The 13208-nt window shown below is 44.1% G+C and overlaps 1 protein-coding gene across 6 annotated transcripts in view; it reads left to right on the top strand.

Annotated features, from left to right (window-relative positions):
• The first annotated feature begins 5827 nt into the window (after nucleotides 1-5827).
• TNC (tenascin C) overlaps nucleotides 5828-13208 on the top strand; it is a 230083-nt gene continuing 222702 nt past the window's right edge. For all 6 annotated transcript variants that reach the window (XM_039506481.1, XM_039506480.1, XM_039506479.1 and 3 more), the window contains exon 1: nucleotides 5828-6403. The gene's annotated coding sequence lies outside the window, so the exon portion shown is untranslated. The remainder of the gene's footprint in view (nucleotides 6404-13208) is intronic.

Genomic DNA, 13208 nt, shown 5'->3' with positions numbered 1-13208 from the left:
GCTAATCCTTCTCACTAGAACCAGCTGGTTAAAGTTCCCAAACTGTGGAGTGTTGAATATCAGAATCCATATCAGAGTTATACATCTGGAGTCCATCCCTACCCAAAACATAACAGCAGCTTTAATTCAGATTATTTAGCAGGACTCTTTTGTGAGTGGTACATATTCAGCAGATCCACCTGACAGAGGAGACATCACAGAAAGCCCAGTAAGAACAGTGGTGCAAATCAGCTGCCAGTAAATCTGTAGCTATCCTGCATGTATTAAATTTCTTTCTTTATGTTACCCCAACTTCTATCTTTATCTTGTAGCAGTCACGTATTTTTACAATCATTTTATTCAATAACATGAAATCTATTTCTGGGGCCTCTGTTGCTTGGGGGATTGGTAATGGGATATGCAGAGTTTTTCAGAGCTGATTCAGATTCAGCCCACACTGGTGGTGCTTCACTGGCCTGTGTGGAATGGGCCTGTTACCTCAGCCCATTTCAGAGTGAAAGAGTATCAAAAAACCACCACCCCGGACACTGTTGGCAGCCTGAGCAGCGGAGTGAATGAGAGAAGGGACCATGGAGACGGAACGCCTCTCTTCATCCTAGAGGTGGTCCCTCAGAAGCCAGAAGAACAGTAGGAGGGAGCAGCATGAGGAAATTTCCGTTGCTAATGCTCAGTGCCCATGCTGTTCCTGTTCTGTGGATGAACAAAGGGTTTCAGTCTTCGGGGGCATTCATCTGACACCATTCAGGAGCATTATATCCCCACAGCCATTTTTCCTTTCGCTAACCCTCCCCCATTAAATGGACTCTGTATAAATTCAGATTGAAATAAACACCAGCTGAGCAATAAGCAACCAAAGGGTGTGAATTATACACTTTTAATTTACTAGGCTTAGAAGTCAGGCCAAGTGTGCTGCTAGGCCTGAGAACTAAGACCAGGGCTATTTGCCCATAATGTATGCATTATTATACCATAATTCAACCCCCACGGAGTGCCTTACTGCAATTTTTTTTAAATGTTATTTTCAATTTAAAAATGAATATAAAAATAAAAACTACTAGTATGGAAATATTTAAAATTAATGTTGTTACCTTATTCTGAAATAAGTAGCTTCCCCTCTTCTGTACCGCTTTCGTTTAAAATCAAGGTGTGTTCCTTTCCACATGCTTTTAGGTTACGAAAGGGACCCAAGGAGGAGTCCAGGAGTGACTAGAAAATAGGTTAGTCACTCACTGTTGTTTTACACTTGAAGCACACAGATTTTGATTTGTGTCATACACACGGATCCTTATCACAGAAAGTGGAGTTATATTACAACCATTGCTCTCCCGTGGATTGTCAATTGGATATGAACCCAGGACTTTCACAACTAGAAGCATGAGCTTTTACTGTTTTGAGCTAAAGAAGCACCACTTGTGGCCAGTAGAAATAGTAGATTCTTATCCTCGGTGTGTCCCAGCCACTAGAGGAAGCTGCATACAAACATGTTACCTTATCTCTGCCTGCCTGTTTCTGATACCGATTTCTGCCTTTTAGGGATCTTTGTAATGAAACACAGTTCACGTCAGATTCCATTTCAAATCCCAAACTTGTATTGGGTTCACTCCCTCCAAAGTGCACTGTGAGTCTCAATGGAACATACCCTTGAGTTGCAAGAGAACTTGGGGACAAGTTTTGAGAAGACCTAAGCCTGAATTCCTGGACCAGTTTATGGTTTTAGCAAGAAATGTTCCAGTTTTAAAGGAGGTTTATTTGTTTTCAGTCTGAGGTTCAAAGCTAATGGGTTGTGAACCCATGGGAGTCAAAACTGGAATGGGATTTTCACAATCTCACCTACCTCTTGTGAAGTGAAACCTCCAAGCTTCATGCCACTCTAGTGTATAGTTTCTCTGCTGAAGGTCGTGGTAAAAGCAACTGGGATATTCTACTGAAAGATTTCTATGCCAAGGAAAATTAAGGCATGAAAGTACTGGTTTGAACCAGTGATCACCAGCCATAGTTTAGATCACTCCTGCACAAGCCATGCTACTCTGTATAGCCATGCTAAAGTACTTCAAGTCTGTCCTGAACTGCTCCAGGAAGGCCAGTGTTGGGTAACCACACATTTGCAAATGTAGCTCACTGCTGACCTGACCCAAACACTCCTGGCCAGCCATTCCTGTTTGGCCTTTCCTTAGCAGAAATTATTAATTGGCACTGGCCAAAATGTTTTCATAAAGAACATTTTTCCGTGACCAAAATTAAAAGCTTAAAACTGTGTCCAGTCAAAACTAACCAGCACAGGTCAAATTTCTGATCTGTCATGTACCTGAACCAAACTACCCAACCATCTACTGGAAGAGGATCATTTACAGACCTTTTTTTCCCTCAGTATTTTCAAAGAACAACTGGATTTGAGAAAATTGTAAACCACTAATGGACAGTCCATGAACAATGAAAAGGAGAATACATGAAATGATTAAATCTCTACTGAGATTTCAAAAAAACCCAACAACCCATCATCGATATAAATGGTGAATCTGTTGGCGGTCGAATGCTCAAATAGGTGAATGACGACTCAATCGATCGCAGTTTCTCCAGGAGAAGAGTAAGGCAGAGTTGCATGGGGAAAACTTGCGCTGCCATCACCTATGATAGGAACTTTCAGGTTTTGGTGCTACCATTCTAGCATCCCTAAGTCCTCTGAGCTGTATCCTAGATAAGCTCTAGGAATGAGTTTGCGGAGTTCTATGGCCTGTGTTATACAGGAGGGCAGACTAGATAGCCACAGTGGTCCCTTCTGGCTTTGTAATCTACTAATAGAGCTGGTAGGAAAATGTTCATGGAAACAGTTTTCCATTGGAAAATGCCATTTTGATTAAAATATATTATTTTGTAAATTTTTATCAATTCCAATAATTCCCCCCCCAAAAAAAAATTGGAAAAAAGTTTTAAAACAATCAAAACATTCTTTTTCCATATATATCTATATCTATCTGTATATCTTCTTCAGAATTTCATTTTGTGAGAAACTTTTTTACTGATTTGGGACAATTCTTTTCTTCCAAAATCTCAATTTTTCACAGGTGAGAAAAGCTCACTTTTCTGACCAGCTCTTTCTGCTAACTCCCTCGCTTGACACCATGTCAGAGCAATGGGAGTTGTCCAGGGTTCGCTGCACAGTGTCCCCTTCTCACCCCATTCTTGTCCCTATGTTTTACCGCTCACCCACATCTTTAGATGATGTGTATCTTTGTGGCCCATTCCCTTTGCTGGGTGGGAGGCCATCATTGGTTCTGTCGTGGAGCACTTTAGAAAGCACCACCTCCTTCACAGAGGTTGAATACCCTAGCATCTCTCAGCATTATGATGATGAGTTGGAATTTTCTGCACTTCCTAATCAGCAACACTGTTCTATTCATGCTGCGGTGTCTGAGCAAGCCTCCAGTTGGGGGCAGTGTGCAAGCCAGTGATGCTGGGCGTGGATCCTAATGGAAACAGCACCAGTTTTGAAGCACCACAGATTAAATATTGCTCTATAACTTGCACTGGGAGAAGTTGAAAATGGGACCAGCTGTGTTATTTTATCTCAGAATCAAAATTGAGGATCATTTGCAGCACTTTAAAAGGAGCCTAATAGAGGGTATTTATGCTACTGGACAGTTTGTTTAGGAAATGAACCCTTTTCTCTGACTGTTTTTTCAAAAGAGTCATTACTAAATAATGAGGTCTGGGCATGAATATAAATAAAAGACTTGCATGATTTCTCCTGTCACTTGCTATTATTAATATTTTTTACCACTCTGGGCTGAGTTAATAAAAGGCTGAAGTGAGTCCCAGTAGAAAGTGAACATCAATGAAAGAAAACAGCCTCTTAATCTCTTACCCAAACAGGCCAATTTTGGATATAAAATCCCAAGATGGAAGATTTAATTTTAAAAATGTGCAACTTCAGATACCAGGGCCAATTCCAACTGGAAAAGGCAGAGGATTTTGAATAAGTTCTGAGAGGTAGGGAGTGAGAAAGCAGAACAAAACAGAGTTGGTGGGGAGCTGGGAAGCTGTAAGAATTAATTGTCTTATACTTCTTAAAGAGACTACTTTAAGTTTACCATAACAAAATACAACAGAGGTCCAATGGATAGGGAACTAGACAAGGACTCAGAGTTGGTTTGTATTTTAGATTGTACCACGGACCTGTTGTGTATAACCCAGAGCAAGTCACTTCGGCCCAGATCTTCAGAGGGATTTTGGCTCATAACTTCCAATGGAATCAATGGGAGTTCGGCATCTAAATACCTTTGTAGCTATGGGCCTCTTTTTCTCCTTTCCCCCTTTGTCTGTCTTGTCTATTTAAATGGTATTTTGTTTGGGGCATGAACTGTCTCTGTGTTTAGTATCGGGGGTAACCATGTTAGTCTGTATCCACAAAAATAACAAGGAGTCCGGTGGCACCTTAAAGACGAACAGATTTATTTGAGCATAAGCTTTCGTGGGTAAAAAACCTCACTTCTTCAGCACAATGGAGCCCTGATTTCTGCCGGGGCCTCTAGGTCCTACAGCAATATAAACAACACAAAAATCAAATGCTGTGCTATTCACACAGGTTAACATGGACTGGCTTGGAACACGGTTCTGAGTTCTAATAAGTAGGAACAGAATATTTAGTATTTTAGTGGTTTTAAAAATAGCTTCCAAAAATCTTCCTCCTTTCCCGCTCTCCCCCCACCAAAAAGCAAAAACACAATTCAGGGGATTTGAAGTGAAAAGTAAAACCCATGGTTGTGATGTTTTCAAAGTTGAGTAGAGGATTTTCTGGTGGGATTTTCAGATTGCCTGTCGTGGTGCCTGCTCCCAGCCCCTCTACAAACTCAGTCGGAGACCGCTCCAAAGTACATGCACCAGTGCTCTTTTATTGTTCATGCCTATCCCCACCATCTACTATTTACATATCTTACAGACCAACACTCTGGGAGCAGGGCCGGCTCCAGGCACCAGCCCAGCAAGCAAGTGCTTGGGGCGGCACGTCTGAGCTGCGGTGTCTACCCAGCAAGTTTTAGCATGGTAGCACAAGCCCCAGCCTGTCGACCTGGCCGTGGAGGCTCACTGCCGCAGGATGGGTAGGCGTGCCCTCTGGGAAATCCTACCCTTAGACACACCACACCCATTGCAATGAATGGGAGTGGTGTGCCTAAATCCCATAACCTGCCTTGAAAATCTCAACCTACATTTCACGGGGTGGCTGGCCCCTTTCAGGGGAGTCAGGTCCTGCTCTACTTGTGATGGGTTTACTTAAGGAGTATGAGCCCATCTCCGGGGTGGGTGTTAGGGGGTAGCAAGCCGGGCAATTGCTCCAGTCCCCATGTCACGGGGGGCTCTGCAAAGCTAAGTTACATTATCACTACAGACTCTCTGTGGGTAAATGACATGTGAGTAGTGCAGTAATTGAATCTCTAAACATGGAAATAAATCATACCAAAGCAGGTGGGCAGAGAGGGATAGCTCAGTGGTTTGAGCATTAGCCTGGAAAACCCAGGGTTGTGAGTTCAATCCTTGATAGGGGCCACTTAGGGATCAGGGTGAAATCAGTACTTGGTCCTGCTAGTGAAGGCAGGGGGCTGGACTCAATGACCCTTCAGGGTCCCTTCCAGTTCTAGGCAATAGGTATATCTCCATTATTTTTTTCTTTCTTTTTTTTTCTTTTCTTTTCTTTTTAGTCTAACATTGGCCCTACCCAATTCAGCCCGGGAAGTAATGAACTGACTAGGTGGTTGATTAGCAGCTAATTGACTAACAAGCTGGACCTGATAAAAGGCTACCATAGCTCAGCTGGAGGAAGGTGTGCCTCCAGAAAAGAGGCTCTTAAGCAGAAACCCTCCCAGGAAAAGGAGCTTTGGGGTAATTGCTGCAGGAGGCCAGCCTGTAGGGAGCTACACATTGCCAGGGCAACTCAGAGGCCTCTGCCTCAGGCACAAATCAGCAGATGGAGCTGGAACCTCCAGGCAGAGAGAACTGGAAGGGGTCACTCTGTGACAGGGGCCTGGAGGTGGATGGAGCTAGGAAGTCATCTAGGGAAAGAGCAGAGTTGCGGACGCAGACCGTGGCTGCTTAATACAGGGTTCCTGGGTCACAATCCAGAGGGCCTGGGTTTCCCTGCCCACCCCAAGGGGATGTAAAAAACCCCTGGTGTAAGTGGAGCACAAGGACTAAGGAGCCCAAGGTGGGGCTGAAGGCCTGGATAAGGTCATTACATTGTTGCTTTTATTGGACTCTTTATTACCCTGGAAAGGATGGGACTATAATTGACCTGGCCTGAGGGCTGAGTTGTAATAAGACAGAACAAGCCACCTTAGGAGCTGTTGACAGAGGGTGGTGAAGTTGAAGAGGCTGCTACACCATGCATGGCCATGAAGGGATGCACTGGGTGGTGAGTGACCTTTCTACACTGTATCTTTAAGAACTGGGTTGGGGTGCGGGGGGCTGCACTTCAAAGTAGGGATTAACATTTCTAGTCCTGGCTCCTGCAAGTTGTATCATTGGGAATTAGCTTCCACTCCGGTGAAAGTTCAGTGAAACAGATTTCAACAGGTGCGGACAATAATTCTCCCTCTGCAGGGAGGAGGCGCTGTTCTATCACTGACTGCAGCTGGTTCTCCGTGCAGCATTTGTTTGCATGTTGGTTCCTGTAAATGGCAAACCTCTAATACTTGCAGACTGTGGGTGAATTCCTGGCTCTGTTGAAGTCCAGGAGAGTCTCGCCATGGGGCAGGGGCGGGAGATGGTTAAACCTAGAAATAATGAACTGAATTTCTTACCAGGTGTAACTCCACTGAAGTAAGGGGGGTTGTAAAGAGATGCATTTAGTCTGCGCTCTCTCTGCTAATAAGGCAGAGTCCCTGGGCCAGACAGGCAGATTGATCTGCATTTCCATCCTACACCCTGACTACAATGCCCTGCTGAAGACATGATGCTCATAGATCTTTGAGCTCCACATCCTGTGTTAAAGGTGCTTTAACCCCTTACTAAAAATGTCAAGCCAAATATTGTTCCCTGAGCAGCCCAGCCTGGTCAGCAGCAGCATTTGACTGTTGAGAGCTGACTTCCATTTGCCAAAGAACAGGGAGTTAGGGCTGTTAATTGTGCTGTGCCTTAATATCGCAGGTGTGTATGTGTGTGGTGTAACGGTCTTCATAGAGGAGATGTAGCAAAAACAAGTGTTTGCATTCTCGATGCAACTTTTTTGCACTGGTGAAATGATGAAACACAAGGTGGCGCTGCAGTGAGCTGTGTAAACAAGTCAGTGTTTAGAGGAGAAGAAGAAAGCACAATTCTTGCAATTCTCTAAGCAAACTTGAACTGCACAGTCTTTGCGAAAGCCACAAAGTGGATGGAGAGAGCAGGCAAATGACACACACACAAATAGCTCATCTCAATTGATTAGACTCTTCCTGTTGGTATGCATACTTCCACCTTTTCATGTTCTCTGTATGTAAAATATCTCATGTCTGTGTGTTCCATTCTATGCATCCGAAGAAGTGAGCTGTAGCTCACGAAAGCTCATGCTGAAATAAATTTGTTAGTCTCTAAGGTGCCACAAGTACTCCTGTTCTTTTTGCGGATACAGACTAACATGGCTGCTACTCTGAAACACAAATATAGTTAGTATGCATCTGCAAAGGTGTATTAATAGCACAAAATTATGACGCAACAAGGTTTGTTCACAGGGCAGTGCCTGTCTCAGCGCTTCCACGCCTTGCCTTTTTTAATCTGAGTTCACGTGGATTCATTTACACTCTCTGAATCTGCAGTTGAAATGAGCCCGTTTCACTTCAAAGTGAAAGGCTAAGCTTCACCTGGTTTCAGACTGAAAGAGGTGACATCAAATTTCAGATGATTTTCAGCTTGTGGACTCTAAACTTGCTCCAGATCCAGCAAACGACTGCAAATCCACCCCAAGTTTAGTTACAAAGTTAGTAACAAAGCTCCCCGTCAGGTCCTCTTCTTCTGATTCCATTACAATTGTTTCCTATAACTTTATTGGCTAGGACCAGCCATGGACCTGAGCTGCCCAATTCAGAACCAGACCCAAACTGCCCCATAGTTTTGTGCAGTTCAGATCCACGGTCATAAATTGGTAGTTATCTGTACATAACAGACATGCAAATCTTGCTGTATTCTAACTAGATTTCTTCTCCCCATGGGGGGGCGGGGGGAACAAGAAAGAACAGGGTGAAAATAGTTGGGAAAACAGTCCCTGTATTTGTCTAGTGATTCCCTGCCCAATTAATTAAAGTGTCCTTTAAAAACTCAAGGTGTCACAGGACCCTGAGAATCTTAATATCCATCTACAATGATGGCTCCATGTTACTCTGAGCTACTGGTGCACCCCCCAAAGCCACTGGAACTCGTATGCCTTTGGTTGAAGCTGCTTCCTGGAGATAAACCAGAGTACTCAAAATTTATGGGCAAGATTTTAACATAGTTTAGTCCTACTGACTTCAATGGAGTCTGCTTGTTGTAAAGTGCTACTCACCCTCAATAAAGGCATCACAATCTGACCCTAATTTTAAAGAAGTTCTTTCCTGATTCTGCAGAGCTTAATTATTCATTAAGAAACACGCTTAAGGGGAACAGAGTGCCCAGGGGAATATAGCATATGCCACTGTGATGACTGGATTGATTAAAGTTCAATATGCAGCATTCTAGTAGGGATTTGTATTTGCTGAATGCTTGCCCTCCATGAGGGCCTGACCACAGGGGACGATGGTGCTTAGAGGAAGAAGAGGGGAGACTGTAGCAGACACGGGTTATATTGCAGCAGGAGAAAAGTAGAGGTGCAAAGTCCAGTTCCTAGCACTAAACCCCACTCTCTCTGTATGAGACCATCAGACTGGATGGGCCTAGTGCTGTGATTGTAAATACAGACAGAGTAATGGACCCGTGTCTCAGGTTCAGCAAAGCACCCACAGCTATCACACCCCTCTGTAGTTTGGCGGCTGGAGAGTTTGACAGCCCTCTGGACGCTGGGTGTCTGGTTATTCAATTTTGCAGATTATTGAAGCTATTCTGTGCTTTGGAGCTGTGGATATTGCAGGCCTTTGAAGTTAATTCTTGTATGTGATATCAATCAAGGATTTGCTTCAGTATGGATTCTATAACAAGCAGCAGCTGTGGAGCTTAGAAACCAGTCCAAGGTGATGTCATAATAGTTACTGTATATAAGGAGTTGAGGCATTTTTTTTATCCCACATGAGTATAGCTGGCTTATTTCTGCCCTACAAGGGAAAAGTCTACTCTTAGAAGTATAAGGGCCTGGTTCTCCATGTTACACTAGTGCAAAGTGGGTGTGAAACACAAAACACTTTATATACACTTTGCACTCCTTTTGTACAACTGACTACCCAACATGCAGGACAATACAGAATCAGGCCCATAAAACTGTGTGCACATGTACACCCAGTATTATGTATTTATATATATATATATATATATATATATACACTGTTCTATACTATACATGTCCACATAAAGACAAATTTACCAGTGAGAACAGGTATATCTTAAGAATTGTTTCTTTCCAAAAAGATTAGCTTTATATCCTTTTTAAGAAGGATGTTTTTGAGGATATTACAGCCAGCTTTACTCAGATAGCAACTGCGTGGCTTCAATCAACAATCTGGCCAGAGTGTTTGTGGCTTTTTGGCTCCTCTCTAGTGTGTGTGTGTTTCACTGAAGGTGGGATCTGAGCCTTGCTTGGTGCTTACCCCCGTAATTTCCTTTTCCCCATTTCTTCCTGTGACCCTTGCTCACCAGAGAGATGAGGGTGGTATCTAAGTGGTGCATGGGTCTTGGGCTGGGCCTCTGCACAAGGGCTAAAAATTTCACCCAAAGAGAAGAGGAAAAGATAAAATGTCGTTGACAATTTTGCTCCTATGTCACATGCATGTTTTCCACCCGGGTGAGAGGTGCTTTAATAAAGGGCCCTGGTCTCAGGTGTCATCTCCGAGACAGAATATCAAATGTTTCAGAATAGCAGCCGTGTTAGTCTGTATCCGCAAAAAGAACAGGAGTACTTGTGGCACCTGAGAGACTAACAAATTTATTTCAGCATGAGCTTTCGTGAGCTACAGCTCACTTCTTCAGATGCTTAGAATGGAACACACAGACATGAGATATTTATACATACAGAGAACATGAAAAGGTGGAAGTATGCATACCAACAGGAAGAGTCTAATCAATTGAGACGAGCTATCATCAGCAGGAGAAAAAAACAAACTTTTGAAGTGATAATAGAAGGTGTGAGGAGAACTTAACATAGGGAAATAGGTTCAATTAGTGTAATGACCCAGCCATTCCCAGTCTCTGTTTAAGCCTAACTTAATTGTATCTAATTTGCATATTAATTCGAGTTCAGCAGTCTCTCTTTGGAGTCTGTTTTTGAAGTTTTTTTGTTGCAAAATTGCCACCTTCAAGTCTGTCACTGAGTGGTTAGTGAGGTTGAAGTGTTCTCCCACTGGTTTTTGAATGTTATGATTCCTGATGTCAGATTTGTGTCCATTTATTCTTTTGCATAGAGACTGTCCGGTTTGGCCAATGTACATGGCAGAGTGGCATTGCTGGCACATGATGGCATAAATCAAATGTTATCTTTTGGGGTTCCAAAATAAATTCCTAGTTTCATGATAAGAGCCTTCCACCCCCAAAAATGACTGAGAAGCATGGAAAACTCTTGCCTCCAAGTTCTGTGGAGATCCCAGAATGTCTGCCTGACCGTCCTATTCCAGCTTCTAGGATGGGTTGAAGACTTTGCACTCCACCCCCACTTCTATCCCTTGGTCAGGCTGAGGAGGTACTTGGGCTGTTTTAAGGGTCTGCCTCACTCAGTGAATTAGGGGTGCAGAAGCAGAGGAAGAGAGGCAGAACTGGCTATCTAGATTCCTAGTTAAATCAAAAAATGTAGCTCAGAGCTGACTGTTTGGACAAATCTGCAGGAGCTGGTATTGACTTTGCTTTTGTCTCGGTAAATAATCACCCCAGAGATATGGGCTTGCAAGCGGTGAGAAACAGCCTGGCAAATGCATGTGCTTTATATAGATTAAAAAAAATGTGCATGTCGGACTGACAGCTCACAGTGAATTACTTCAGCTCATTGTGTGTTGCTTGCTTGTCGATCAGAGGCACAGCATGATAATGCCTTGCAAGAAAATCATCTCCCTTTCTGGCTTCTGTCCCCTGCAAATGTTTTGTAATTGGATCAAAATGGCTAAAATGATACGGGAGGGGACTGGCCTTGCCCTCACAACGTGGCTGCCCATGCTGTGAGTGAGGGAACGGCTCGCTGGAGTTTGATACTGGGGATATGAGAGCACAAACATTGCTGCAGGCACCACAGTGAGTGCGGTACAAGAACTGTAGAAAATATAACAGATATTGGTCTTGAGTCAGCAAGATACTTAAGCATATGCTGAACTTTCATGTGAGTAGTCTCATTGATTTCAGTGGCCCTACTCGGGTGCTTAAAGAGAGCAAGGCCTGTGGTAAAGACCAAAAGCCTAACCAGGTTAAAAGAAGAATGAAGTTCACGGAGAATAGGTCCATCAATGGATAGTGGTCAAGGATGCAACCCCATGCTCTGGGTGCCCCTAAGCCTCTGACTGCCAGATGTTGGTACTAGACAGCAGGAGAGGGATCACTTGACAATTGCCCTGTTCTGTTCATTTTCTCTGAAGCATCTGGCTGCTGTCAGAGGACAGGATACTGGGCTTACATGGACCATTGGTCTGACCCACCATAGCGATTATTATGTTTAAGGGTGGCCCCGCAGTTAGGGCACCAGCTTGAGACCCAGAAGACCTGGGTTCAATTCCGTTCACACTCAGACGTCCTGTGTGACTTTAGGCAAGTCACTAAGGCCTTGTATACACTACTGGGAAAAGTTGATCTAAGCGATGCAATTTGAGTTACGTGAATAGCGTAACTCAAGTCGATGTAGCTTAGCACTACTTACCACAGGGTCCACACAATGCGATGTCGACGGGAGATGCTCTCCTGTCAACTTCCCTTATTCTTCTCGATTCGGTGGCATACAGGAATTGACGGGAGAGTGAACTGTGGTTGATTTAGCAGGCCTTCACTAGACCTGCTAAATCGACCGCCAATGCATCAATTCTACATCTATCCCCCGGTAAGTGTAGACATGTCCTTAGTCTCTCTGTACCTTGGTTCATCACCTACAAAACCGTGAGGAGAAATTTCACAGATATTGTGAAGTGCTCAGGTACTATGGTAATGGGGGCCATGCAAGTACGTAGTGTAAACAGATAGGATTGTGGCAATTTTTCTCCTTAGGGCTTCCAGTTCAAAGCTGGTCCAGATATGCTGTGACTGTCAGGTCATCCTGATTGTTTGGCTTATGTGCTGGGTCTCAGCAAGTTAGCCCGTCCGGTAAGAACTCTCTGTTGGGAGTCCCGGCACAGATGCCAAAGATAGAGACTGAACTCTCTCAGGGCCCAGAGAAGGAGATGGATGCACTAAATCCATAAAGTGGTGAAAAGCCACCTGGTGAGGAAAGGAGGCATTGGGAGCTATGGGGAAGCATCAAGAAGTACGTTCTCCAACTGCCTATTTCAGCTGCCTCTCCTGTAGTGCTGGGCATGAAATCCTACTGTTTGTGAGGAATAAGTGGGAATGGAAATATTTATGGTGCCAAAGGCTGGAAAACAAGCATTCCCCCTTCCCATCCACCGCAGCTGTATTCAAGGACTTGTTACCCACATTATTCCTTCTAAGAAGGCAGCTCTGATGGGCCAGACCTTGTCTCTCCAGCTTCCATAAAGATGGCTCAGAAGAACTCATGTGGACTTAATCCACTTCACACAACAGGTCCTCTCTAATCCTCCACTCCCCTTACATCATAAGGCAAACAGCTAGGGTTTCCAGGTGTCCAGTTTTTGACCAGAACACCGGGTCTAAAAGGGACCCTGGTGGCTCCAGGTTGGGTGGAGTGGATTCATTTTGGGGTTTGGATCCCATTGGGAGCTGGGTGTCTGGGTGCTAGAGACAGGAGCACTTAAGCTGTTTTCAGTTAAGTCTGCAGCTTTGGGGCATATGGCTCAGACCCTGGATCTGTGCTGGAGCAGACTGGTGTGTCTGGCTCAACAAGGCAGGGTTCTGAAGTCCCAAGCTGGCAGAGGGAAAACAGGCTCAGAGGTAAACTCAGCATATCATGTGAC

The sequence above is a fragment of the Mauremys reevesii genome, linkage group 19 (assembly GCF_016161935.1).
Source record: "Mauremys reevesii isolate NIE-2019 linkage group 19, ASM1616193v1, whole genome shotgun sequence".
NCBI lineage: Eukaryota > Metazoa > Chordata > Testudines > Geoemydidae > Mauremys > Mauremys reevesii.
Note: the sequence above shows the minus strand (reverse complement) of the source record. Positions and strands in the feature narration are given on the sequence as shown.